The following is a 26,475-nucleotide window of genomic DNA, read 5'->3' as shown; positions in this document are numbered from 1 at the left end:
TCACACGAAACAATGAAGCTGGTATGAAAGCAGAAGGGAGGTTCAGCCACTGGCCTCAGGCCACTGAGATGATGAGTGGCGGTCAGGACTTGCACTCAGTTCTGCTGGATGCTAGAGCCTGGTCATGTGCCTTACTGCACTGCCTCACACAATGCCAATTCGTATTTTCAGCATGCCACGGAATAACTCCGGGTTATTGGAGATGATCCAGCCAATATGAATGACCAGTTCTTGCTGAATGACCACCTCCCTCTCATCATGGGTATTACACTTGTAATAGATGATGTTCTTAATCACTCTTGGAGACAAAGGATTAGAGATAACCTCTTCTTCGTGTCCAAAGGCACCCAGAGTTACCTGTTGGCCCTGCACTAAAGCATTAGTAATGGATGGGGCCAGGCTGTCCACTAGTTTACTTAAAAGGCTTGCTGTATGGCGCACCACCAACTGACATTTTTTGCTGCCAGCTCTTCTATAGACTCTCTCAATGTGATCAGAAACAGTACCTTCCTTTGTGTTAAAGTTGGGTCCTTCTCTTTTGAGCAGTATACCCAGCAGGATGACTTGGCTAAGCAGACAACTATAGTCATTCAGTTTTTGAAGAATTTCATGGGTGGGTTTGTTTTTCCATTCAGTAATGGTAACATCTGGCTGCTGTTCTTGTTCAGGAGCACTGGAGGTGCTGCTTTGTCATTTGACTTTTGAATGTTTGGGAACTTCTAGTTCCTCAAAACTCTTAAATTCTGGAAGCTCTTCTGTGTCACTGATTCGTAAGAAGTTGTTCTACCACAGCTCCAGATATTAGTGTCTGTAGATGATCAACGTGAACTTTAACTCCTCCAACCACTCCTTTCTTAAAAGCTGCCAGCACATCTAATATGGGATTGAATTGGCTACCTCTTATACTGGCTTCCTGGATGAGAACAAGGAAAAGTGGATGCCCATGCATTTTCCAGTATTGCTTAATAAACTGTAGTGCATTCTTTATGTCATCTACCAGCAGTAAAACATCTTGAGACATTTAGAAATCACTTAGGTCAAAGATGATAGGGTAACAAACCACAGTCTTTCCTAGAATGCAATAAATCTTTGATGTATGGAGGCAGCCAATGGGCCTATCTGGCCTTCCGCAGAGTCCTGATTTTTCATTGACCCCCAGATGGAAATAAGCTTTCACAAGCTCCTGCTGGGCCCAGATCTGAATGGGTTCTACCTGTTGAGGAGTTTGAGTCTGAATACCATATGTGTTGAGGAAAACTGGAAGGCATTGGCTTTCTGCTATAAGCGCTACATAAACAACCAAATCATTTTCCAGTGGGCCCTGATTGGAAAACCTCATGCTTACATTACATTGATTCTGTAGTGGGACATAACACTGAACAGGATCAATGTCTTTAGGACTAATTAATTCATCAGCCAGGAGTTTTGTGATGACATAAAGGGCTTGTCCCCCAAGTAATAGTTTTCCATCACGGCCACAGTTGCTAGGAAATCCCTTCTGACTACCAGGGTTTCTTTTTTCATATTCTACAAAATCAGCTGGAACACAGTAGTACTTTGGTATGACAGGATAACCTTCTGTGGTCTGATGAAGTACTGGAGTCAGAAGATCCTGATATTCTTTTACTTGCTTGGGATTGCCTCTAAAAACACCATCAATCATCATGTAAAGGAAAAATATGGGAAATTCACATTCAATGCCATCAAACAGCTTAATTTCAGCTGGTCTGCAGTAGCGTCTATTAGGATCTTCCAATGATGTTCTATACCCATCTCTCAAGAAATGCTTAAATCCATATCTCCCTTTTAATTTTCTAACCACTTTATTGAGTGTCTGGCTAAACAGAACCTCATCGTCCAAGGCAAACGTAGGATAACTGATGCAGGGGAGCAGGGCAACATCTGTGTTATGAGATCTTGATTCTCTGGGTAACAGTGAGCACAAAGTTTGCCAGTTGCGATTGTGAGCATCGAGATCCACAAATATAACCGACCAAGAACAGGCCTGGTTGCCAAAGAGGTTGACTCCATTAATTGCTTCTACAGCTGCTTTTGCTAAGACAACAGAGCTCGAATGCAGCTCCGTGCTGCCATTATTATACTCGCTTCCTCTCTCCCAGACACCAAAGTCAGGCACACAGTAAACTCTTTCCACACAAAATACAAGGTTCTGAATGAAAGAGACCTCATCAGTGTTATAGATAATCTGCAGTCCTGAGGAAATCATTTCCACAAGGTAAAGGAGATAGAGTGATGCTGCATTTATCTGAAGATGACCATAATCCTGATAGGAGAGAATCTCATCCCTGTATGTACATTGAGAACAGAGTGAAGACAACGTGTTGGGCACGGATCCTGCTTAAACTGCTGGACCTTATCGGCCTGACGCATATAGCAGTAGACAATTCCTCTCATACATTTTATAGCCAAGTGCTCCAACTCACGGGTCCTTCCCTTGTCATCATCAATGCGACTGATACAAGAGCCAAAGCCCAGGGCACAGCAGGGCAGTATAGACTGTCATGGATCTTGGCCTCCTGATCATCACCACATGTTTTTGTGGGAAAGAGACCTGCAGTTGGGCTTCGATACAGCAGCAGTGTTGACTTGACAATTCTGTACTAGTGACCCAATTTATCCCACAGTTTCATTATCAGGTCTTGGAACATTAATGCTTTTAAGAGGTTCATAAACTGAGCCAGACCTTAAGAAAGCTTGTAGAGAAGAGACAACTGCATCAGGTGAGCTGGCCATTTCAAATTGTTGACTCTAATCATAAGCATCACAGGCTAAACTATAGCAATTGGTCTGGGCTCTTCGCTCCAAGCCCTTCCAGCTCACTTCGGCCATGCACCCTGCCATTGCACTCGGGCCAACGCCTTGGCCTCCCCGGGGCCGCCTGTCAGCTCCTCCCAGCCGGCTGCTATTATTCTTTAAACTGTACACATATGTGATACATTATCTCTCTTTGGAGTGTATGCTTTATGTTATAATAAAATCACTTTTTAAATAGTAAAAACAACAAGCCTCTTAGATAGCCTCATCCACCAGAGGGCAGACAACAGAAGCAAGAACTACAATCCTGCAGCCTGTGGAACAAGAATCACATTCACAGAAAGATAGACAAGATGAAAAGGCAGAGGGCTATGTACCAGATGAAGGAACAAGATAAAACCCAAGAAAAACAACTAAATGAAGTGGATATAGGCAAACTTCCAGAAAAAGAATTCAGAATAATGATAGTGAAGATGATCCAGGACCTCGGAAAAAGAATGGAGGCAAAGATCGAGAAGATGCGAGAAACATTTAACAAAGACCTAGAAGAATTAAAGAACAAACAAACAGAGATGAACGATAAAATAACTGAAATGAAAACTACACTAGAAGGAATCAATAGCAGAATAACTGAAGCAGAAGAACAGATAAGTGACCTGGAAGACAGAAAGCTGGAATTCACTGCTGTGGAACAGAATAAAGAAAAAAGAATGAAAAGAAATGAAGACAGCCTAGGAGACCTCTGGGACAACATTAAATGCAACAACATTCGCATTATAGGGGTCCAGAAGGAGAAGAGAGAGAGAAAGGACCAGAGAAAATATTTGAAGAGATTATAGTCAAAAACTTCCCTAACATGGGAAAGGAAATAGCCACCCAAGTCCAGGAAGTGCAGAGAGTCCCATACAGGATAAACCCAAGGAGAACCATGCCGAGACACATAGTAATCAAATTGGCAAAAATTAAAGACAAAGAAAAATTATTGAAAGCAGCAAGGGAAAAACAACAAACAACATACAAGGGAACTCCCATAAGGTTAACAGCTGATTTCTCAGCAGAAACTCTACAAGCCAGAAGGGAGTGGCATGACATACTTAAAGTGATGAAAGGGAAGAACCTACAACCAAGATTACTCTACCCAGCAAGGATCTCATTCATGGAGATTCGATGGAGAAATCAAAAGCTTTACAGACAAGCAAAAGCTAAGAGAATTCAGCACCACCAAACCAACTCTACAACAAATGCTAAAGGAACTTCTCTAAGTGGGAAACACAAGAGCAGAAAAGGACTTACAAAAACAAACCCAAAACAATTAAGAAAATGGTGATAGGAACATACATATCGATAGTTACCTTAAACGTGAATGGATTAAATGTTCCAACCAAAAGACACAGGCTTGCTGAATGGATACAAAAACAAGACCCATATATATGCTGTCTACAAAAGACCAACTTCAGACCTAGGGACACATACAGACTGAAAGTGAGGGGCTGGAAAAAGATATTCCATGCAAATGGAAATCAAAAGAAAGCTGGAGTAGCAATACTCATATCAGGTAAAATAGACTTTAAAATAAAGAATGTTGGTCTTCCCTGGTGGCGAGCAGTTGGGAGTCCACCTGCCGATGCAGGGGACACGGGTCCGTGCCCCGGTCCAGGAAGATCCCACATGCCACGGAGCAGCTGGGCCCATGAGCCATGGCCGCTGAGCCTGTGAGCCCAGAGCCTGTGCTCCACGATGGGAGAGGCCACAACAGTGAAAGGCCCGCGTACCACAAAAAAGAAAGAAAGAAAGAAAGAAAGAATGTTACAAGAGACAAGGAAGGACACTATATAATGATCAAGGGATCAATCCAAAAAGAAGATATAACAATTATAAATATATATGCACCCAACATAGGAGCACCTCAATACATAAGGCAACTGCTAACAGCTATAAAAGAGGAAATCAACAGTAACACAATAATAGTGGGGGACTTTAATACCTCACTTACAGCAATGGACAGATCATCCAAAATGAAAATAAATAAGGAAACAGAAGCTTTAAATGACACAATAGACCAGAGATTTAATAGATATTTATAGGACATTCCATCCAAAAACAGCAGATTACACTTTCTTCTCAAGTGCACACGGAACATTCTCCAGGATAGATCACATCTTGGGTCACAAATCAAGCCTCAGTAAATTTAAGAAAATTGAAATCATATCAAGCATCTTTTCTGACCACGACGCTATGAGATTAGAAATGAATTACAAGGAAAAAATGTAAAAAACACAAACACATGGAGGCTAAACAATACGCTACAAAATAACCAAGAGATCACTGAAGAAATCAAAGAGAAAATCAAAAAATACCTAGAGACAAATGACAATGAAAACACGATGATCCAAAACCTATGGGATGGGGTTTCCCTGGTGGCGCAGTGGTTGGGAGTCCGCCTGCCGATGCAGGGGACGCTGGTTCGTGCCCCGGTCCGGGAAGATCCCACATGCCGCGGAGCGGCTGCGCCCGTGAGCCATGGCCGCTGAGCCTGCGCATCCAGAGCCTGTGCTCCGCAACGGGAGAGGCCACAGCAGTGAGAGGCCCGCGTACCGCAAAAAAAAAAAAAAAAAAAAAAAAACCTATGCGATGCAGCAAAAGCAGTTCTAAGAGGGAAGTTTATAGCTATACAAGCCTACCTCAAGAAATAAGAAAAGTCTCAAATAAACAATCTAACCTTACACTTAAAGGAACTAGAGAAAGAAGAACAAACAAAACCCAAAGTTAGCAGAAGGAAAGAAATCATAAAGATCAGAGCAGAAATAAATGAAATAGGAACAAAGGAAACAATAGCACAAATCAATAAAACTAAAAGCTGGTTCTTTGAGAAGATAAACAAAATTGATAAACCATTAGCCAAACTCATCAAGAAAAAGAGAGGACTCAAATCAATAAAATTAGAAATGAAAAAGGAGAAGTTACAACAGACACCACAGAAATACAAAGCATTATATATTAATAAACTTGCCTTAATTGACATATATAAAATTCTGCCTCTAGGGGCTTCCCTGGTGGCGCAGTGGTTGAGAGTCCGCCTGCCGATGCAGGGGACATGGGTTCGTGCCCCGGTCTGGGAATATCCCACATGCCGCAGAGCGGCTGGGCCCGTGAGCCATGGTCACTGAGCCTGCACGTCCGGAACCTGTGCTCCGCAACGGGATAGGCCACAACAGTTAGAGGCCCGTGTACCGCGAAAAAAAAAAAAAATTCTGCCTCTAATGTATTAAAGGGACATAAGACATTTACCAAAACTGACTATATGCTGGGCCATAAAACAAGTCTCCACATTCCCCAAAATTTCAAAATATTGAAAGCATTAATGTATTCTCTGACCCCAGTGGAATTAAGCTAGAAATCAGTAACAAAATAACTAGAACATCCACCAAATATTTGGAAATTGGTTAAAGAAGAAATCAAAATGGAAATTAGAAAATATTTTGAACTAAATAATAATGAAAATATGATCTATCAAAACTTGTGAATACAGGTTCAGTGGGAAAACTCAATGACAGTGGTTACACTGAGAATGAGGGAAAATGACTGAGAAGCAGCCTAGTAGGGGCCTCTTGGGGGCTGGTAATGTTCTAGGTCTTACTGGAGAAGGTGACTACTTGAGTCTTGTCCCTCTGTGAAAAATTCACCAAGCTGTACATTTATGATTTGGGCATTTTTCTACATGCCTGTTATATTGTAAAAAAATTTTACTTAAAAAATAAACAGAAATTATTCCTGGCTCCTCTTTTTCTCACACCTCACATCTAGATCATCAGCATGTCCTGTTGGCTTTAATTCAAAATTAATACAAAATCTGGCCATTTCTCACTACCTCCCAGCTGCTAATCTTGTGTAAACCAACAGCATCTCTTTCTTGATTTATTTCAGAGTTTTATGTCAGTCTTCCTGCTTCTGCCCTCGCTCCCTATAGTCTATTGTCAATTCAGTCACCACAGTGAACTGTTCAAGCTGAATCAGATCATCTTACTACTCCACAAAATTGTCCAACTGCCTTCTCATTTCATTCACAATAAAAGCCAAATAATTGTCATGACCTTCATCTCTGAATGATCTGCACTACCATCCCCTTACTTCATCTCCTACCCACCCCCACCCCACCGCTGATTCACTCTACTCCAGTCTTAACCACCTCTTTACTCTTCACAGAACACACCAGGGACATTCCTGCCCCATGACATTTGCACTCGCTGTGTCCTCTGCTTGGATGTTTCTCCCCCTAGATTCACAAAGCTCATTTACTCAGGTCTCTGCATAAAAATCACCTTTGTCCCTGACCATTATCATTGCAATTCCCTCCACCAACAACTTCCAATTCCTCTTCAGTTCAATTCACCAAACATGAATCCAGTGTCAATATGAGCAGGTACTGGTCTAGTGCCGAGGACAAATTAGTAAACAAAAGAGGCATGATTCCTGCCCTCATGGGACTTACATTCTAGCAGGAGGAGACAATAACAGATTGAACGAGTGTAAGAGAAAGACGAAGGATGACTTCCAGGGTTTTGATTCAAACAGCTAGAAGAATGGAGTTGCCATCTGCTAGGATAAGAGAGACTGAACATACAGCAAGTTCAAAGAAGAAAAAAAATCAGTTCCGCATTAGGCATTTTCTGCTTAATTTTCCTCCATAGCTCTTATCAACATTGACATACTACACATTGTACATATTTACTTGTTTATTATCTATGTTTACCCACTGGAATGTAACCTCCAAGAGGGCAAAGACTTGTTTATTTTGTTCACCGCTATATCGCAGGTATCTAGAATCAATTTATCTGTTCCATAAGCATTTATGGAGTGCCTTCTAGATGACTGGAACCGTGCTAGGCTAGACCCTGTATGTTTTCTACCTGTAAGGAGCTTAGAGTATAATGGGATATACAGACAAATAAACAGTCTGCATACAATAACTCTAGGAATCCAGGACACCATGGGAGTGTGCAGGAGGGGTATCACACATAGACTCTGAAGGGGAATTCGAGAAGCTTCCTGAAAGAAGTGGTATTGTAATATTGTAACCAAGAGTCAAGTTATCTACTTGAAAGGGAGAAGGGCATTTCAGGAAGATGGAACAGCATGACCCAAGCTTGGAGGCCAGAGGGACCATGCACTACCCAGGAAGTTGCAAATTCACCTGGTATCTTAGCTGTACCCTAGAGAACATATCTGTGTCAGATGGGAATTGAAGGAGTTATATCACCAAAAAACACACTTGGCTGAGCAATGACTCTACCAGAGATGCCAGCCAAGGCCAGCAAACACAGGCACCTGCAGCCAGCAGCAAGAGCAGCGATGGCCACCATCCTCCCCACCCACCAGACAGCTGCGGTGGCAGCAACAGCAGAGGGTTCCGAGATTCACTACCCACCAATAGCACTTCGTCAGGCTTGACCATCAAGACCAAGGGCAAAATGGAGGTCAGTTCCTCTACAGTTCATCCTTGAAGGTAGTGTCTGTGTTCCCAGTTCGCCTGCAGGCAGAAACAGGAAGACGGGACAAAGACTAATTTCATAAAAACAGGTAAACACTCCTGAGGAGTTTGAGGAGGGAAGAAACTGCATAGAAAAGACTGGAATTTCTGTTCACAGAATGGGAGGTTGGTGCCATTTGTAACTTTGTTTGAACCCACAGAAGACAGGGAGAGTCTGGTGACATTCAAGTTCTACAAGAGCATGCATTCTCAACAGGGGTGATCTTACCCCCAGGGAGGTGAAATTGGTTCTTGGGGTGAAAATATCTTAGGTATTATAATGGTTTGTTGCCCTCCAAAGGCTGTAATACATAAACAGATGTACAGTCTATCTATGGTACTAAAAGTACACCAGAGGATGGAGAGTGGGCACGGGGAACAGCCAGGAGAGTTTTAAAAGTGTCTAAAAAGGCTACTTAGGGGGCTTCCCTGGTGGCGCACTGGTTGAGAGTCCGCCTGCTGATGCAGGGGACACGGGTTCGTGCCCCGGTCCGGGAAGATCCCACATGCCGCGGAGCGGCTGGGCCCGTGAGCCGTGGCCGCTGAGCCTGCGCGTCCGGAGCCTGTGCTCCACGGCAGGAAAGGCTACTTGGGAAGGTTGGAATTTTTTTTTTTTTAAGGATAAGCACTTAACTAGAACGAAGCTCTACTTGAGAGATGGAGACCAGGAAGGTTTAAACGATGTGTTCTTCTGGAATAAGAAAGAGTAGGGGGCAGGGATAGAAAGGAGCAAAAAGGAAAGCATTCTGGGTTGGTGGAAACAGCATATGCACAGGCTTCGAGTAAAAGGAAAAGGTGAGCAACACAAAATGCAATAGAGTGGCCGAGTAAGATAAGGTCCGGGCAGGCTTTATTGGATTTAGCAATTAGGAGGTCACTGATCATTTAACCTCTTTGCACTTCAGTTTCAATACTTGTTAAATTAAATTGAAAAATAATCTCCAAGGCAACTTACAGCTCTAAAGACTCTCTCACCTGGGCTGGGTCTCTTTACACACAGAAACACACATAAAACATATCCATACACTTCTTCATACTCCCAACACACATGTTAATCTATTTTGATAATCTAATTTTCCTATCTCTCTGCAGCTATATTCGCCTTTGGAGATTAACAGTTCTCTTTGTTTAATTATAACAATCCTTTTAAAAATCGGCTACAAGAGTGTACAGTTCCCTGATAAGCTGAGCTGCTGGACAATAAACTGGTCAATATCAGTTCCTATAAACATTCCTAATGCCTTGTAAATACCTTTTATAATGTCATAAACTCTTTAGAATGTGGATACTAGATTTTATTTCATGTGGAAAAAAAAAGATTTTAAAACACAGATTCATTCAAATGGGGCAAAAAACTATCTCCTTTTGAACTATCATTCGTTCATTAGGCAGTTACTAAGTGCCTACTGTGTGTCAAAAAGTACCATATGTGCTTGGGAAATTATCAGTGAATAAGACAAACAGTTCACAGCTTCCAGGAGTCTAGGGTAGAAAAGCAGGGGAGTAACTGAGAAGTTGATAATGTTAGCACACCTCAGTCACTGCTAGCATCTGGCCATGTGGGTAACATGTTTGAACCTTAGACCTATTCCTGACAACAGAGTCTGAGGAATAGAAGGATGGACTTACCAGGGGGAAAGATGGCAGCACAGACACAGTCACTCAAAGAAGGGGGTTTTCTTAACCGTATGGGGGCCATAGACCCCTTCTTTGAATCATGTCTAAAATAAGATTATAAATGAAACCAATTATATTAAAATACAGTTATCAATTGTAAAATTTGTGATATAGTAATGTATGTCTGCTTCTTTACTAACACAGTAAATAACCAGATGGAGTGGCTGTCATAATAACGACTGGTAACTTTGAAGCAGCGGGGAGCATAAATGACATGTTGAGGTACTTACAACCTTATAATGTGTTATGAAAATACCTGTGGTTTCTATTGATGACAAAGTCACAGCTACTATTAATAATACTGTGGTCTGTTGCCTATGTTTATAATTGAACAGAATGTTAAATTTCAGTAGCGGTTAATGAAAGTACAGAATTTTTTTACTATCTAAATTCACAGACTCCCCTGAATTCCATCCAGAGACCCCTTGCAGACTGCAGCCCCCTGTTCTGGAACATAAAGCTAAATCAGGATTTCTGCTTTCAATCACATGGCTCCACAGTCACTTCTAGAGCTTCGGCTCCATCACTGGGATTTCCCAAAGAAGTAGCTAGTCCATTATTTGGAGCACACTGCCATCCCATGGCTCCTCCTGAAGAGTTTAGCATTAATAACATCCACAACAAAGCAGCCTTTTAGGGCATTAGACCAAACCTGCAAATTAATGCACCGGCTCATCACAATTCATTAATCAAACTCAGACTGGATTTAACAACAGATTATTAAAGATCAAAATTATACCCACAGAAAAAAAAGGCAGCTCCCAGAGGGTCAAATGTAATGTGAATGGTTTTGCATAAAACCATAAACTTGCTATTAAATTAAAAACAGGAAAAATTATGTCCACTGCTTATCTTCAGTCGTTTTTTGTTTTTTTTTTTAGGGAATGTTACGCTAATTTATTTCTTTGCGGTTCCTGGTTACACAGTAAAAGACTAAAAGGTTAAAATGCAATGGTTCTTTTGATGTTTGGTTGAGCAACTTACACTAACATCTACTGACTGAGGTAAAGAAATTAATGAAATTACTCCCATAATTCATTACTAATGGAACACTGTCAATGCTTTCAACTGACAGTTCACACAAATCCGCCTCAGTCACCGAGACACCTCATGGTGACTGACAGTAGGGCTCACTTCTGATAATGCTCCACAAAGCAGAACTCAGCTGCCTTGTCCTACAATTTCCTGATCCCTCACCTCTGTGCTCTTGCTTTTCATGAGCAGGTCCGTTCTGTGAACAAAAGCAAGAAGGGGGAAACAATGATTTGAATTTTTCTCTCTCTTCAGGGAATTTAGGCAGACCTGCTGGGGATTCCCAAAGACATAAACATTCAGAATGCTCTAATTTGGCAGATCACAGTGCTGCAACCAACTGTGCAATGAATTTTTTTTAAAGGTTAATATTTTAGAGCAGCAAACAGAGATAAAGAGCATAACAATAATAAGAAGGATGGGGAAAACTCATTTAAAGAACTGTATGATTTTGTGACATCTATTCTCGTTCCCCATTAGGACTGAACCATTAGTTCTTTCTGTTTTTGCAGAAACAGAAGCAAAAATTACTAGCACACATGCTGATTAAGGTAGGTAAGTAACATTTCTGGAAATACAAAATGTTTTATTCAATGTAGGTACCCGTTTGATATTTATAGGGTGTTTTGGTCTTAGTAGTGTCTATTTTAAACTGTAAATTCCTAAAGGGAAGGGACTATGTCTTTGTTGTATATCTGAAGATAATGAATAACTTCTCTTTGAAGTTATACCAAGATGGTACAGAATGATGTTATGGGTGAGACAAAATATACCAAATGATCATACATGTATAATACATTATTATACGCATATATAATAAAGTCCAAAAGAGTCAACATATTCAAAACACTTTATAAATACAGGGAGTGTCTAACGCAGCGACTCAAGTGTGGATTTTGCTTGTGTTGTTGTAGTTACATCCTAAGCAGCACGTACACGTTCCAATTTTGTCGTCCCCCTCTCTCAATCCCTGGCAATCTTTTCTGCCAGCTCAAGATCACAATCCATCTTAACACAGCATTACAAACGGCCTCCATCAATCACTCAGTGATCACTTAAAATGAAATCTATTCCCTCTACCCAGGTACAGTACCTGGCACATAGTAAGGACTCCGTAAGTATTTGCTGAAATGAAAAAATGAAACTCCCTCTCCTCTTTCCAAATGAAAACATGCTATGTTAGGGCTGTTTTTCTAAAATCAATTTAACCATCACTAATCCCCACGAAGTGTTATCATAGAGATTAACTACAAATAAGTGCCTGATCAAAATATTTTTTATTTTTGCAGTGAGCCTCCAATGTCATGCAGATGCTTATTACTCTCTCACGTGGGAAAATGGATACACCTGCAGAGAAAGCGATATTTATTTGAAAACACAATTGTAAAACTCATATCATAGAAACTAGGGACATTGTAGGCCACCAAGATTAACAAAAATGGACCAGAGCTTAACTTCTGAGTGGAAGCACTTTGGGCAGAAGAGTTCTGCTGAGACACCATACTTCTCTAAGGTGAAGTAAGTGGGAAAATTGTAATAATAACTACAGTGTAGAAAGCCCGTGCTCGGGAACAGGCATCTGCTTTGTGGGTGGAATGAAACAACAATCCCATCATGTAGACATTAGCATCACCACTTTACTGAGCAGGAAATTCAAAGCACTTCAGCAGCTCACCTGAGGTCACGCCAGGGAGTCACTGAGCCAACGCGAAAAATCATGTCTGGCTCCAAAGCCCCTGGGACATGACTATGCTCTGTGCTGCCGCTCTTCTCTCAGACATTTTCCCTTGTGTGCCCTCCACTAGCACCATCTCAAACCTAAAAATTAATCACTGAAGAAAAGATCTGAGTCCCATACATATCCTTGTACCAATTCTCCTTAGACAGGCCACAAAATGTAAGTGGCAGAATAGCAAAGAAGTTAACAGTGTAGGCCATGGCATGGATGGCTTAGATTAGCTTCCCTGTTCTATACCTTCCTTGCACAGGCCATTTTCTTACCTTCTTTGTGCCTTGGTTTTCTTCTAAATAAAACGGAAGTGGTAATAATGCCAATATTGTGAGGTTATAGTGATAATTAAATGAGTTAATACATGTGAAGTGCTTGCTGCCTGGCACACATAAAGTGCTGAATAAAGTTGGCTGTTATTTTTAGTTCTTTTGGCCATAATGCAATGGACATTTGGACATTGCATATCCACAATTCAGCAAGTTAGTTGACGAGCTTCCAAACACCAAGTTTTATTGAGCATCTAATACATTGCAACCTAAACAACAAAAGAGCCTGAAAGTAGTTCTCATCCAAGACATTAGGTTGTAAATTCTTTGACATAATGGACAATTTGGCAAGTCCTCCCTAAGTCCCTGTGGTATAACGCTGTGTTCCATACCACACAGATGAGCAAGTGGTAGTGAAAACAGAATAAGAGGGAATAGTTTTCATAAATTTTGTCTATAAAATCACTAAAGCTTTCAAATTAATCTATTCTTTTAACATTGAGGAAATAGGGACCTCATACTTAACCTTGCAACCCAGATCACCCAGGCAGTAATTACAATTTTGAGATTTGAACCCACAACAGATGCCTGCTATTTCTATAGCTTTAACCTGCCCTTCTAATAAAAGAATTCAAACATCCTCTTTCATTGCTATTATTTCTTAGATACAACTCGTTTTAACACATTATAACTATTTGACTCTTTTAGCCGATTATATAATAATAATAAAAAATATTGACAGCATAGAAATATCTAAATTCTGAGACTAGCTTGAAACGCCACCTTCCATATGGGCTCCAATATGATAAAACTAAGTACCCAAGTATTTTATAGTTTTTATTAGAACTGACGCAATGCTGAATTAAAAATCATGAGTCGTTCAGTGCCCACACCCATATAACCTGAAGTAGTCCTTTGAAACATGATATTCATTGAATGAATGTTGAATAAACACTTGCATTCCCTGCCAAGGGGAAACTTTAAAATTACTACAAGCTAGAGGAACCCATGAACTCTGTAGATAACTGCTGGCGATCACTCTCTTGATTCTTTCCTCTTGGTTGGAAAAAGCAAGGGGACTTAGTTTATGGAAGAAGATAATAAGGATACACAGCAATCTAACGTAAACTGAATAAAGTATACATTCATTCTTTCCTGAGAAGCCCAGCTCTTCATATCCTACGTCACCCCCAGGTGAAAATGTCTAAGTGACACTCTGACCACAAGTCAAAAAGCCATATGACCACAGGTGAACTGGGTTTGTTGAGCCTTATCCTAAGCTATATTTCATAAAAATACTCTCTCTGGATCAATGAAATGCAAATGTTAAAATTATCTTGTAGTACCATCAAAATAAAAAGAAACTTGAGAATTAAGTTGTCATTCTTAATTAAAATGAGCTTTTTAATTTCTTTACTCTAAATAACTAAAGTAGATATTAATACTATAAACACTTAACTGACTAAAGAAGGATTCTACCCACACCCCCAGTTAGAGAACACTTAATTTATACATGAGGCAGCTTATAAGTATTTAGCAGTGTGGCTGGGGTTAGCTCTTTGGTCTACTTTTTAAATGATTAAATACTCTCCATCCAAGTGAATAGATGACTTCGGAGTTGCATTTTGCATGCTAAAACCTTCTTTAAACACATAAGCCTTGCTCAAGATTTAAGAGGGAAAAAAAATCTTAGTGACGGTACATTCATTATGTCTTTATTAAAGATGGACTTTTCCATAGGGTTATGTGCAGCTGAAAATGAGCCTCAGTTTAATAACAAAGCAAGCTTTCCTAGTACTACAAATATTATACAATTTTAATGTTTGATGTGTTCCTTAATTATAGAAAACTCTGCAAAGAATAACATCCTTGAAATTTACTATGCAAATGCTCTTAATTTATGACAAATTGCTCCTTAAAACACAAGTATTAAATCTCTATTAGATTTGTCGAGGTAAGGTACTAATATGCATCACTAAGATCTTAAATTTATAAGTAGCAATGCTGTTTGTTAGATGCAAATAAGGATTTCCTTAATTAAAATACACTATCCCCAGCCTCTCAGCAGATTTAGCTCAGTCTTTATATAGGACAGGTTCATTATCTACCTCAAGTTAATAGAAGTATGACCTACTGTGGTTATTTCCTTTAAAATTTAATTTTAATTACTATTTTGTTAATGGAAATAAAGCACTAAAGAATTGTGAAGATGATCCAAAAGCAATTTTGAAAACTTAATTAAAATACCTCTTGAAATCTTCAAAAGGAATTTAGCACTTACATGGTTTGATAACTGATGGCCTTACAAATATAGCATTAGATAACCAACTCTATAAAAAAATAAATCTTTGGATGAAGCATACTTTACAACTATAGTGCTTCCTTAGTCTGCATCTTGAACTAATGGTCCAACTAAATAGGTATAAACGTAAAACTTGTAATTCAAAATTTTAACATTAGGCAAGTGTTCTTAACAAAGAAATGAAATGAATAACCATTACACAATGCCTTCACAATACATAAACCTTAAATGCATTCAGAGTTTTTGCATAAAACCATCATGGTTTAATCCAGATAATTGCAGATGTGTTCAGTTTGTCTTTTGGTCCTTTGGGACCTGAATATAAAATTAAAAGGCTGGTAAGATGTTGTATAAAATTCAATAGCAGAGTTTTATTAGGCAGCTTCCTCTCCAATCTAAATTTCAAAGATTTACACATATATTATTGATCTTATCTGTGAAAATATTGGTTCAGTGAGTAGCCTTTAAACATAACACAATCCGTAGACTTTATTGAGATTCACTACTCCTCATGAGAAAGATAAGAATATGAGATGCAGAGTATAACAAAGAGCAAGCTCCAGGCAAGAAACACAGCCTTTGTGATGTTCAAAAAATATTTAGCAGCTCTTATATTACAAACCTTGCAGTGTTATGGTTCATAATGCAATGTGCATTTTTGTACCAGACTACTTGACTACTTCCAGTAAGTAAAATCCCTGAATTCATTAGCAATAATGACTTTTTTTCCTTATAGATCTATTTAATGGAAAAGGCATTTTGCCAGACACCACCCCCTACCCTGTCAAAACAAAAAACAAAAAAACAAAAACCAGTATGCCATTCCATTGGCATAAAATCATGGATCTATTCTCTTAAACATTGGAATTCCAACTTCAGAAATTAAAGAAATTTTATTAAAAATGAAAAATAAACATATGACTAAAATGATGGGAGAGCAATTAAGTTGAAGTACCACTGAATTTCTCTAATTCTGTATTAACCTAGAAACATGATTTAGATTCACACCCCCAAAATTTGACCTTACTGAACTAACAAAAGAAATTCTGTAAAAATAGGAGAGTCCATCTTTTGGTTTTGTTCTTTTTTTTTTTTTTAATTCACCACACAGGAATTGCCAATTTGTAAGTGAGTTATTTTCTAAGACTTTATTTACATGTCAGTATTTTTAAAACTAAGGATGAATATTACCCTAGAAGCAATAAATAGGGATTAGGTTTAGCCTAAAAAAATCTATAAAAGCTTAATTTAGCCTTATAGCATAGCTGAAAGACTTACAATGAAATATAGCAGGAAGCAATACTGTTTCAATACTCGTAATTAAAGAAAATGGAAAGTTAAATTGAATTAAAGATAGTTTATTATTCTTAAATGCTCTGAGAATAATAGATTTAATTTGAAGAGAAAGCAAATGTAGATGAGACATTTATCAGAATTCTGAAGGCGACTTCTGAGCTTTTTCAAGGTCTTTGGAGGTTGTTGTCATCAATTCTGTTTCAGGGCTTAATTTCATGTGAACACATAACAACATGTATTACTTGGGCAGTTAAGATAAGTTTAATAACGAGTGCCTTTCCCTTCTCTTGTTGCAGGTATTCTTTAATATTAACTTGATTTTCATCAACAGTAAGAGTAATTTTTAATTAATAATCGGAATGGAAAAAGAGCAATGATGGAGAAAGATTTTTCTGGAGATAACTAAACATACATTGGAAGAAAGGAAAGGAGGGAGTAAGGAACAATGAAAAAGTATTGGAAAAAAAAAAAAATAATTGGAGGGAAGGGGTAAGGGGCCAATAAAGAAGCATGGACATTGTAAGAAAATAGTAACTTGAGGTCTGTTGGTTCTTGGAATTTTTTATTTGTTTGGTTGTTTGTGTATATGTGTATGTGTGTATAAAACACATACACAGAGAAGAAAGAGAGGGAGAAAGAACAGTATGATTTCCTGATATCCGTCCTTCCATTTAAGTTAGGTTTTTAAATCTCAATTGTTTCTTCTGAGAGCAAAACATGCCAAAGTGGAGGATGAGTCATATGACCCCTTAAATACAAAATATAGTGGCTTAAGTATCTAGACTAATAAGCATTGAGCCTTAGAATAATTCAGAATTTTTACATAAAACCACAGTGGTTTAACTATATTGTTACAAAATATTTTGTTTGTGTTTTGGCTCTCCAGGACCTATGCAAATTATTGAGCTGATAATGAACTGCATAAAATTCAGTACCAGAGCTATATTAAGCAAGAACCAAAAACAAAAAGACGCAGAGCCCTTAACACACTCACATGCACTGGGACTCTCTAAGAGCGTACAATGCTTCCCGCATGAGTCTGAACTTTCCTCAAGGGGTATCCCTCAGTGTTAGAGTTCTGTGAAACACACTCTGGATTAGAGTCAGGAATCAGACAAAGATTAGCACCACCGCCACTATTGTTCAATAGTGATTTGGAGGATCTAGCCAATGTAGTAAAACAGGGTAAAGAAATGCGGCATAAATCAGAAAGGAAGATATGGCATTATCATTCTTTGCAAATGTTATTGGAAAATCCAAGAGAATCAGCTAAAATCCATTAAAACAAAAGAGTTCAGAGGAATGGCAAAATACGAAAGCAATAATTTTCACTTACACTAACAACAATCAGTTGGAAAATATAATAGAAAAAATATTCCACTCAAAATAAGAATTTAAAAGGGAGGGAGGAGATCACCCAAAAGAAAAATGGGCAAAGAATGTTAACAAGCAATTAAGACAAATATGCAAATAGCCAATTAACATGTGAACAGATGTTCAAACTCAATAATAATCAAAAATATATAAATTAAAACAAGATATCATTTTCCCCTTATGAGGACTGAAATGATTAAAAACACGGGTAATACCCTATCTTGACATGAAATGTGGAAGGAAGAGCCACGCTTATACAAGTAGTATTACCCAGAATCCACACAGGAAATAAACAGCACGCTCAAATTGGGAAATTTGAAGAGCATTTAATAAAAGGATTATTCATAAGGGTGTGGGCAGGGTGGAGGGAACCCAAAAGGGATAAGGCAGTCCCCGAGGCTGGAGCAACGAAGTTGAGCAGAGAGGCTCACCTACCAGAACTGTGACCTTGGGTCTAGGGAGGCAGCCATCCCTCAGCAATCCCACAGGGAGGACCAGGAGAAGCAGTATCTCAGCTGAATTCTCCTTCCCTCTCACCTCCTGCCACGGCCCCACCCTGCAACCCTTCCATCAGTCGACCCAGCCCTACCAAAAGCCAGAAACCAAGGGACCCGTACTCCCAGGTCAGCCTCATTCTCTAACACCATATACAAAAATAAATTCGAAGTGGATTAAAGACCTAAATGTAAGGCTGGAAACCATAAAACTGCTAGAGGAAAACATAGAACACTCTTTGACATAAATCATAGCAATATTTTTTTTGGATCTGTCTCCCAAAGCAAAGGAAATAAACGCAAAAATAAACAAATTGGACCTAATTAAACTAAAAAGCTTTTGCACAGCAAAGGAAACCATCGACAAAACCAACAGACAACCTACTGAATGGGAGAAAATACTTGCAAATAATATGACCGATAAGGGGTTAATATCCAAAATACATACACAGTTCATGCAACTTAACATCAAAAAAAAACCTGGTTTAAAAAATGGGCAGAAGACCTAAATAGACATTTGTCCCGAGAGGACATGCACATGACCAACAGACACATAAAAAGATTCAACATTGCTAATCACCAGGGAAATACAAATCAAAACCACAATGAGATATCACCTTACACCTGTCAGAATGGCTGTCATCAAAAAGAACACAAATAACAAATTTTGGTGAGGATGTGGAGAAAAGGGAATCCTCGTACTCTCTTGGTGGGAATGTAAGTTGGTGCAGCCACTGTGGAAAACCAGTATGGAAGTTTCTCAAAAAACTACAAATGGAACCACCACATGACCCAGCAATTCTACTCCTGGGGATATATCCAAAAAAAACAAAAACACTAATGCACCCCAATGTTCATAGTAGCTTTATTTACAATTGCCAAGATAGGGAAGCAACCTAAGTGTTTATCCAACAGATGAATGGATAACGAAGATGTGGTATATATATATACGATGGAATATTACTCAGCCATTACAAAGAATGAAACTTTGCCATTTGCAACAACATGGATGGACTTGGAGGGTATTATGCTAAGTGAAATAAGACAGAGAAAGGCAAACACTGTACAGTATCACTTATATGTGGAATCTAAAAAATACAACAAACTAGTGAATATAACAAAAAAAGAAACAGACTCACAGATATAGAGAACAAAACTAGTGGTTACCAGTGGGGGGATGAGGGGGAGCAAGATAGGGGTAGGGGATTAAGAGGTACAAACTGTTACGTATAAAATAAGCTACATGGATATATTGTACAACACAGGGAATATAGCCAATATTTTATAATACCTAAAAATGAAGTAAAACCTTTAAAAATTGTGAATCACTATATTGTACACCTATAACATATAATATTGTACATTCACTACACTTCAATTAAAAAAATTAATATATATATAAATATTCACATATACTATAATATTGGTTTAGTCGTTTAAAAAAAGAAAAGAAGTTGGTACGGAAAATTCAAACTATTAGCTGTGTTTCTCTATGAGGAGGATTGGGAAGAAAGCTCAGGGCTCCAGGGTCAGCCAGGTCTGGGTTTGTATCCCATTGACTTGCTCAGTCAGTGTTCTTTTGACTGCAAAAAACAGAAAGAAAATCAAACTGACCTGAGAAAAATGTTTTGGTCAAGACTCACACCACCAAACCATGAGTAAGCCTTCAGAAACACCTGGATCCAGAGAATGGAACCTCATCAGGTTCTTTCTTTCTCTTCCCCCCACCTACTGACTGTCCCCTCCCAGAGTCTACCAGCTCTGCTCCTTAGAGTTGGTTTCATTCTCTCAGGCCCTCTGTTCCCACAAGTTCAATCCATGGTCACTGGCAATACTAAAAATATATTCTTCAAGTTTCATGGCCAGAGAAAAAAGAGCTTCCTGGTGCTTCAATTGAAACTGTCTCAGGAAATGGCACTGGTCAGACAAGCCTGGATCACATGGCCAACCAAGAATGAATCATCAGGGCTTCCCTCCCTGGTGGCGCAGTGGTTGAGAATCCGCCTGCCAATGCAGGAGACACGGGTTCGATCCCTGGTCCGGGAAGATCCCACATACCACGGAGCTGCTAAGCCTGTGCGCGACAACTACTGAGCCTGCGCTCTAGAGCCCGTGAGCCACAACTACTGAGCCCGCATGCCGCAACTACTGAAGCCCGCATGCCGCAACTACTGAAGCCTGCACGCCTAGAGCCCGTGCTCCACAACGAGGGAAGCCACCGCAATGAGAAGCCCGCGCATCGCAACAAAGAGTAGCCCCTGCTCACCGCGACTAGAGAAAGCCCGTGCGCAGCCACCAAGACCCAATGCAGCCAAAAATAAATAAATAAATGTTAAAAAGAAAAGAATGAATCATACGGCAAGCCAGGGCAACAGGGCATGACGAGTGGCCCTGTCTGGCACAATGTCAACTCTGTGGCCAAAGGACGGAAGCATTCTGTTTGGCCCTCACCGCAACTACAGGTATCAGATAGAGGAAACACGATCTCCCCAAAAGAGAAATATTCTTCTGGACAATAAAAAGGTAAATAAACACTACATATATAGTAACCTTGGACAAATTACTTAACATCTCTGAACCTCAGTTTCCTCATATGTATGGATAAAATGAAGGAGGTGATGGTACCTATATCATAGGTTTGTTGTGGGATTAACATTGTGGGTTAATTTTATTCTTATTACTTTATCATTCTCTTTATCTTTGTATTTCCATATTATTTTATTTTTTAAAAGAACATGTAGTACTTTTATTTACGAATAAGAAAGCTACTTCCATTTTGAGAAGAGAGTTCAACAGTATAATTAAGGAAAAGCCAACAGGCAAGTTAATCATTAATTATTTAAAATTTGCGTTTTATATCTACCATTTACAATGTAACTGTCATTACAGTTACCACATTCTGTGTTTTACATTATCAAGTTTAATTCTCACAATCACTCCATGAAGTAGGTACAATTCCCATTTTAGTGACCAAACTGAAACTCAAAGAAGTAACTTACCCAAGTGTTGGGCTGCACCCCTCCGGCCTACAAGGCTTGTACTTGCCCAGCTTCAAGATGGAAGAAAGAGTGGGGAGTCAGCGACAGAGATATCAGTGGTTTAAAGGATGGGGGAGCTTACACGTCTGAAGCAAGGTCCTGGAGCAACACCCCATCGTGTGCGGCAGACTGTTGTCAGGATATGGTGGCAGTCTTTGGGGAAGGAGAGGTTACCAGTTATAGGGGCAGTTGATGTCAGGTTGGCTCATCAGTTACCAGGGAAACCAGCAGAGGGGCACGCCCCTCACCCCCACTTTGATAAGAACACTCACTCACTGGGGCCTGGGGCAAGTACTCAGGAAGGTCAGTCAGGTGCATAGGGTGTACGCGCAGCAGGCACTCGTCAGGCAGGGGATGCACAGAAAGCAAGAGGACTGCCATCTTGAGTGGTCTGACCATACACCAAGGACACAGACCAGTAATTAACAGAGCTGCTGGGTAAACTCAGGATTGTCTAAAGGGGTCTGCAAACTACAACCTGTGGGCCAAATCCCACCTGCCACCTGTTTTTCTATGGCCCATGAACTAAGAATGGCTTTTCCACTTTTTAACTGTCAAAACAAATGAAATAAATACTTTGTGACATATGAACATTAAATGAACCTCAAATTTCAGTGTCCATAAGTAATGTTTTGGTGGAACACAGTCACACCCATTTGTTCTCATCTCTCTATGGCTGCTCTAGTGCTGCAGTGGCAGAAGGAAGTAGCTGGGACAGAGATCACACGGCCCACAAAGCCTAAAATATTTACTATCTGGTCCTTTACAAAAAAAGTGTGCCAACCCTGGTCGAAATCCAAAATCCACTGTCTTTCAAGTACATCTCACTGCCTCTCCTTGATAGTGCCTAAAAATTATCTGTTGGATGCTGTCATTAGGAATCTCCGGTGGCCCAAACAAGAGAATTTCAGTGCAAGAAAACAGAAGAGCATGAGCAATTCATCTTGTGGGGAATGCAGAGAGAAAAAGGAGGCAAAAGAGCGTCTGCAGCCATACCACCCTAAATGCACCAGTTCTCAAAAGCTAAGCAAGGGGGGCCTCCCTGGTAGCGCAGTGGTTAAGAATCTGCCTGCCAATGCAGGGGACACAGGTTCGATCCCCGGTCCGGGAAGATCCCACACACCAAGGAGCAACTAAGCGCGTGCGGCACAACTACTGAGCCCACATGCTGCAATTACCAAAGTCCGCGTGCCTAGAGCTCATGCTCCGCAACAAGAGAAGCCACCACAATGAGAAGCCCGCGCACCACAATGAAGAGTAGCCCCCGCTCGCTGCAAGTAGAGAAAGCCCGTATGCAGGAACGAAGACCCAATGCAGCCATAAATCAATCAATCAATCAATAAATAAATAAAATTTAAAAAAAAAAACTAAGCAAGGTCGGGGCCTGATAGTACTTGGATGGGAGGTAAAAACTGCACCAAATGATGACATCTGCTCAGGACAGAGTAGGGGAAAGAAACAAGGTTACCGGTTCCCACATGGAGCGACCATCCACTGACAGCACGCTGTCAAGTTGAATGCCTGAACTCAATATCACATATTATTCACAATACCTAGTGGGGTAGGAAACGTTTTGTAATAAAAAATTTAGACGTAAACCCTGCACTATTATACATTTACACCACCCAAAAGCAACAAAAATAAAAGGGATGCGGGTAAGAAGTGACCTATTAAAATTCTTATAATCAAAACTAAAAAACTTTGAATCAGTTTGTAAGTATCAGAAGATACTCTGCTTTTCACTATACATAAAAAATATGGACTTCCAGATTCAAAGCGATCCTAGGGGGTTTTCTAATATATTCCCTGCTTCATTATACCATTGCTACATTTACACCATCCTTGGAAAATAATTGTCTACTATTTTCTCAAAAATCTCTTAAGGCTGTACAACCACATGTGTTCACACAATCTTTTCTCATAACCTTTATACATAAGCGATGTTTCTGATATAATCAAAACATCACCATTGAGAATAATTTTTCAGAGATGGAATAGTAAATCCATGACTTCCTTTTACTTCTTCACTGATCTACTGTGCAGCTTAGATATACATGACTCTTACCCAGGCTCTAAGTTCTTTACTTATGAATCTAAGCTAATATGGAATATTTAAAGACTTAGGCTTACAAATTTTATGAATTCCCTTACAGTTTCTGACAACAGATGTCAAGTAAGTACAAGGCATTCTCATCATGATATCACTAGACGCTATTTCTCAAGGTTAAAAATCTGAGTTCCCCTGAAAGAACTAAGGAGCCACTGAGCCACTAGCGAAGGAGGACTAGACTGAAGACACAATGAGAGGGGTGGCCACCACTTGTTAGCTGCACGCTTAGGCAAATTACTTAATCTCTTAGCCTCCACTTTCTTTATTGTTGAGTGGTTGTGTGTATTAATGTCTCTTAAAGCCCTCTGCACACCACTAAGTGCTGTAAGAAATGTGAGTTTGTATTATTGTCCTAAATAATTGTCCCTAGGATCTCAAAGACCACTGATTTAGAAACACAGTACATTTCATACATAAAGCCAGATCATTTTTAAGCTTCTGAGGACTGCTTAGGGTTAAGAAAGCATAGCATATTATTTCATGAACAGCATTACAGGTAGGAATTAAACAGGAAAAGGTTGATGGTTTGAGAGAAATAGAGAACATTTTGTTCTAACTCACTCATATGTTCTTTGTCTCATTGGGCTTCATAAAGCTACAGTGAAGTCTTGATTGGAGATTGCATATTACCTGGCAGGTTAACCTTTCTCTTCTACAGGATTTGGGTTCAAAAGATGATGACAAAACCACCATGTGTCTAAAAACTGATCTTTTCAATTCTACTGTGTAAGCAGGTTGAGACTGCTATGCCTGTTAATTAACCCCTCAATCCCCTCAAGGTAATTGAAGCATAAATTTAAGATAAGATTTATACGGTAGATAAAGTAAAGAATCCAGAGCATGCTTCTCCCACCCTATGCCCCTTCCTATCTCAGTTTGACAAAAAGCAGATTCCACAGCCTGAGCCCAGATCCACTGAGAGGAGTGAGGTGTGTACTTTGAAATAAAATAAAGCATAACACTTCACACAATATTGTCAAATGTATACTTTATAAATGTCTGGTCTTACAGAATTTTCCTGTTCTCCTTATGTATATTTTTGTGTAGAGAAAGGATAAACAGATCCCATTGTCTTTTCTCATTTTGTTAAACGTTGTAGTATTAGGCCAATTCTAACATATCAACTACTTTAACTTAGAAATTATTTTAGTTACAGACAATGATCTGTTTGGCTTTGTTCAAAATCAGCTCCAGGATGATCCTTCTTATATTTCCATTAACTATGAAATTAAATAGAGGAGGCAATTTTTAAAAGAGAAATATTACTTTTAGCCTGAAACCCTAAGTATTGAGCTTTGCCTGCAGTGGGTTTTTTTCAATTAAATTATAAACCATGGGTAATAGAGATTTATAATGGGAGTGCTGATACAATCTTAACTATAGGGAAACCATCCTACGTGCTCTATGCAGTATATGGATGGATTATTTGCATTAAATTATCTTTAGGAAATGCAAACAAAAAAAAAGAAAAATGTAAAGCTTGTTGCATTATTAGCATAAAATTAAAGTCCTTGAATGCATAATTGTTCCATACCCAAAGCACTGACGGATTTTATTCTTAGAGTTCAAAGACCTCCTGATTAATATGCAAAATAGCCTCATTTCATAAGCAGGGGTTTTTTTCCCCCTCTCAGAAAAGAGACAGTTCTTTCCTGGAGGAAAATACTATGAAGTTTAGAAAACACTAACTAATATTGATATAAAAGCCCACACATCTATATAGCCAAAAACAATAACAACTAGGTGCTATTAGAATATTTATATTTCTTCAGTCTGCACATGACTATAAATTGTATGTTTAACCAAATAATACCTAGCTTAGGAAGATTAAGTGTACAAAATAAAAAGGGAAAACACTGTCTTTCTCTAGAAAGGTTTACCTATTTGTATAGTAACTTTTTAAAACTATTTAAAAGAAAGAAAATCCAATAAAAAGAGAAATTCTGGATCTAGTAGTATAAATTTAAATTATCTGACTCCAAATCTAAATTTACAAAGCAGGCTCCCTCCAATTTACATGGCCCCAGTCACCAAAGACTTGTAACAAGAAAACAATAATAAAGTTTAAATAAAGTTAAAAAGTACGTCAACAAATAAATGATTCTCCAGAATTCTAATTTTTTCTTATTTTTCTCTAAATAAATATCAGAATACTTTAATCCGTGGAAGTGATTTACTGGGTTATCTTCTTTAATAAATTTCTTTCCAGTGTGGACAGTACAGAACAACTGATTTTTATTCTGAATATTTAAATAATTTAAAATAATTTATGTTCTTTAGAGTATCTGACCCATGTTGCAAATCAAACTATAACCACCACAACACACTGTCAAGTTCGAGAAAATGTAGCAATTTCTTTCGACCAAGAAATGTTTCTTAAAAAGAGATATGAGGTCTTAAAATTCAGTGCAGTCCCAAATGTGTCTCATTCATTTGAACAATGGCACGTCAGTATATGGAACTCAACCTCCAGCTGTAACACCAGGTTCACTACCTGATTAGGAGTAATACTCTCTTAATATGCAGTATTCATATGGCAAGTACGGATTAAGAATCTAGTATGTGCCAGGGAGTGTGTTGGGCTTCCCAGCATTACCATTATCCCATTTGGGCCTCATATTTATATTTCACATTCATATTCACCAACTATAACCTGATACAGCTAGTTTTGAGATTATTCTATCTAGCAGTGTGTTAAATTCTTAGTCAGAATGTTCAGACTATAAACTCATGCCAAACACACTAGGTAAAAAGTTACTCTTTTCAAAAACTCTTCTAGAGTTAGTGAAGAAAGAAGGATACACAATTCATCAATGTCTTTTTCAAGTCCTTAACATGTAATTGATACTCAA

The 26,475-nt window shown here is 39.0% G+C and overlaps 1 pseudogene; it reads right to left on the bottom strand.

The window, feature by feature from the left end:
• Positions 1-144: 144 nt before the first annotated feature.
• LOC132425454 (phosphorylase b kinase regulatory subunit beta pseudogene) lies at positions 145-2,862 on the bottom strand (annotated as a pseudogene).
• Between the last annotated feature and the right edge of the window lie 23,613 nt (positions 2,863-26,475).

Source organism: Delphinus delphis, chromosome 1 (assembly GCF_949987515.2).
Source record: "Delphinus delphis chromosome 1, mDelDel1.2, whole genome shotgun sequence".
NCBI lineage: Eukaryota > Metazoa > Chordata > Mammalia > Artiodactyla > Delphinidae > Delphinus > Delphinus delphis.
Note: the sequence above shows the minus strand (reverse complement) of the source record. Positions and strands in the feature narration are given on the sequence as shown.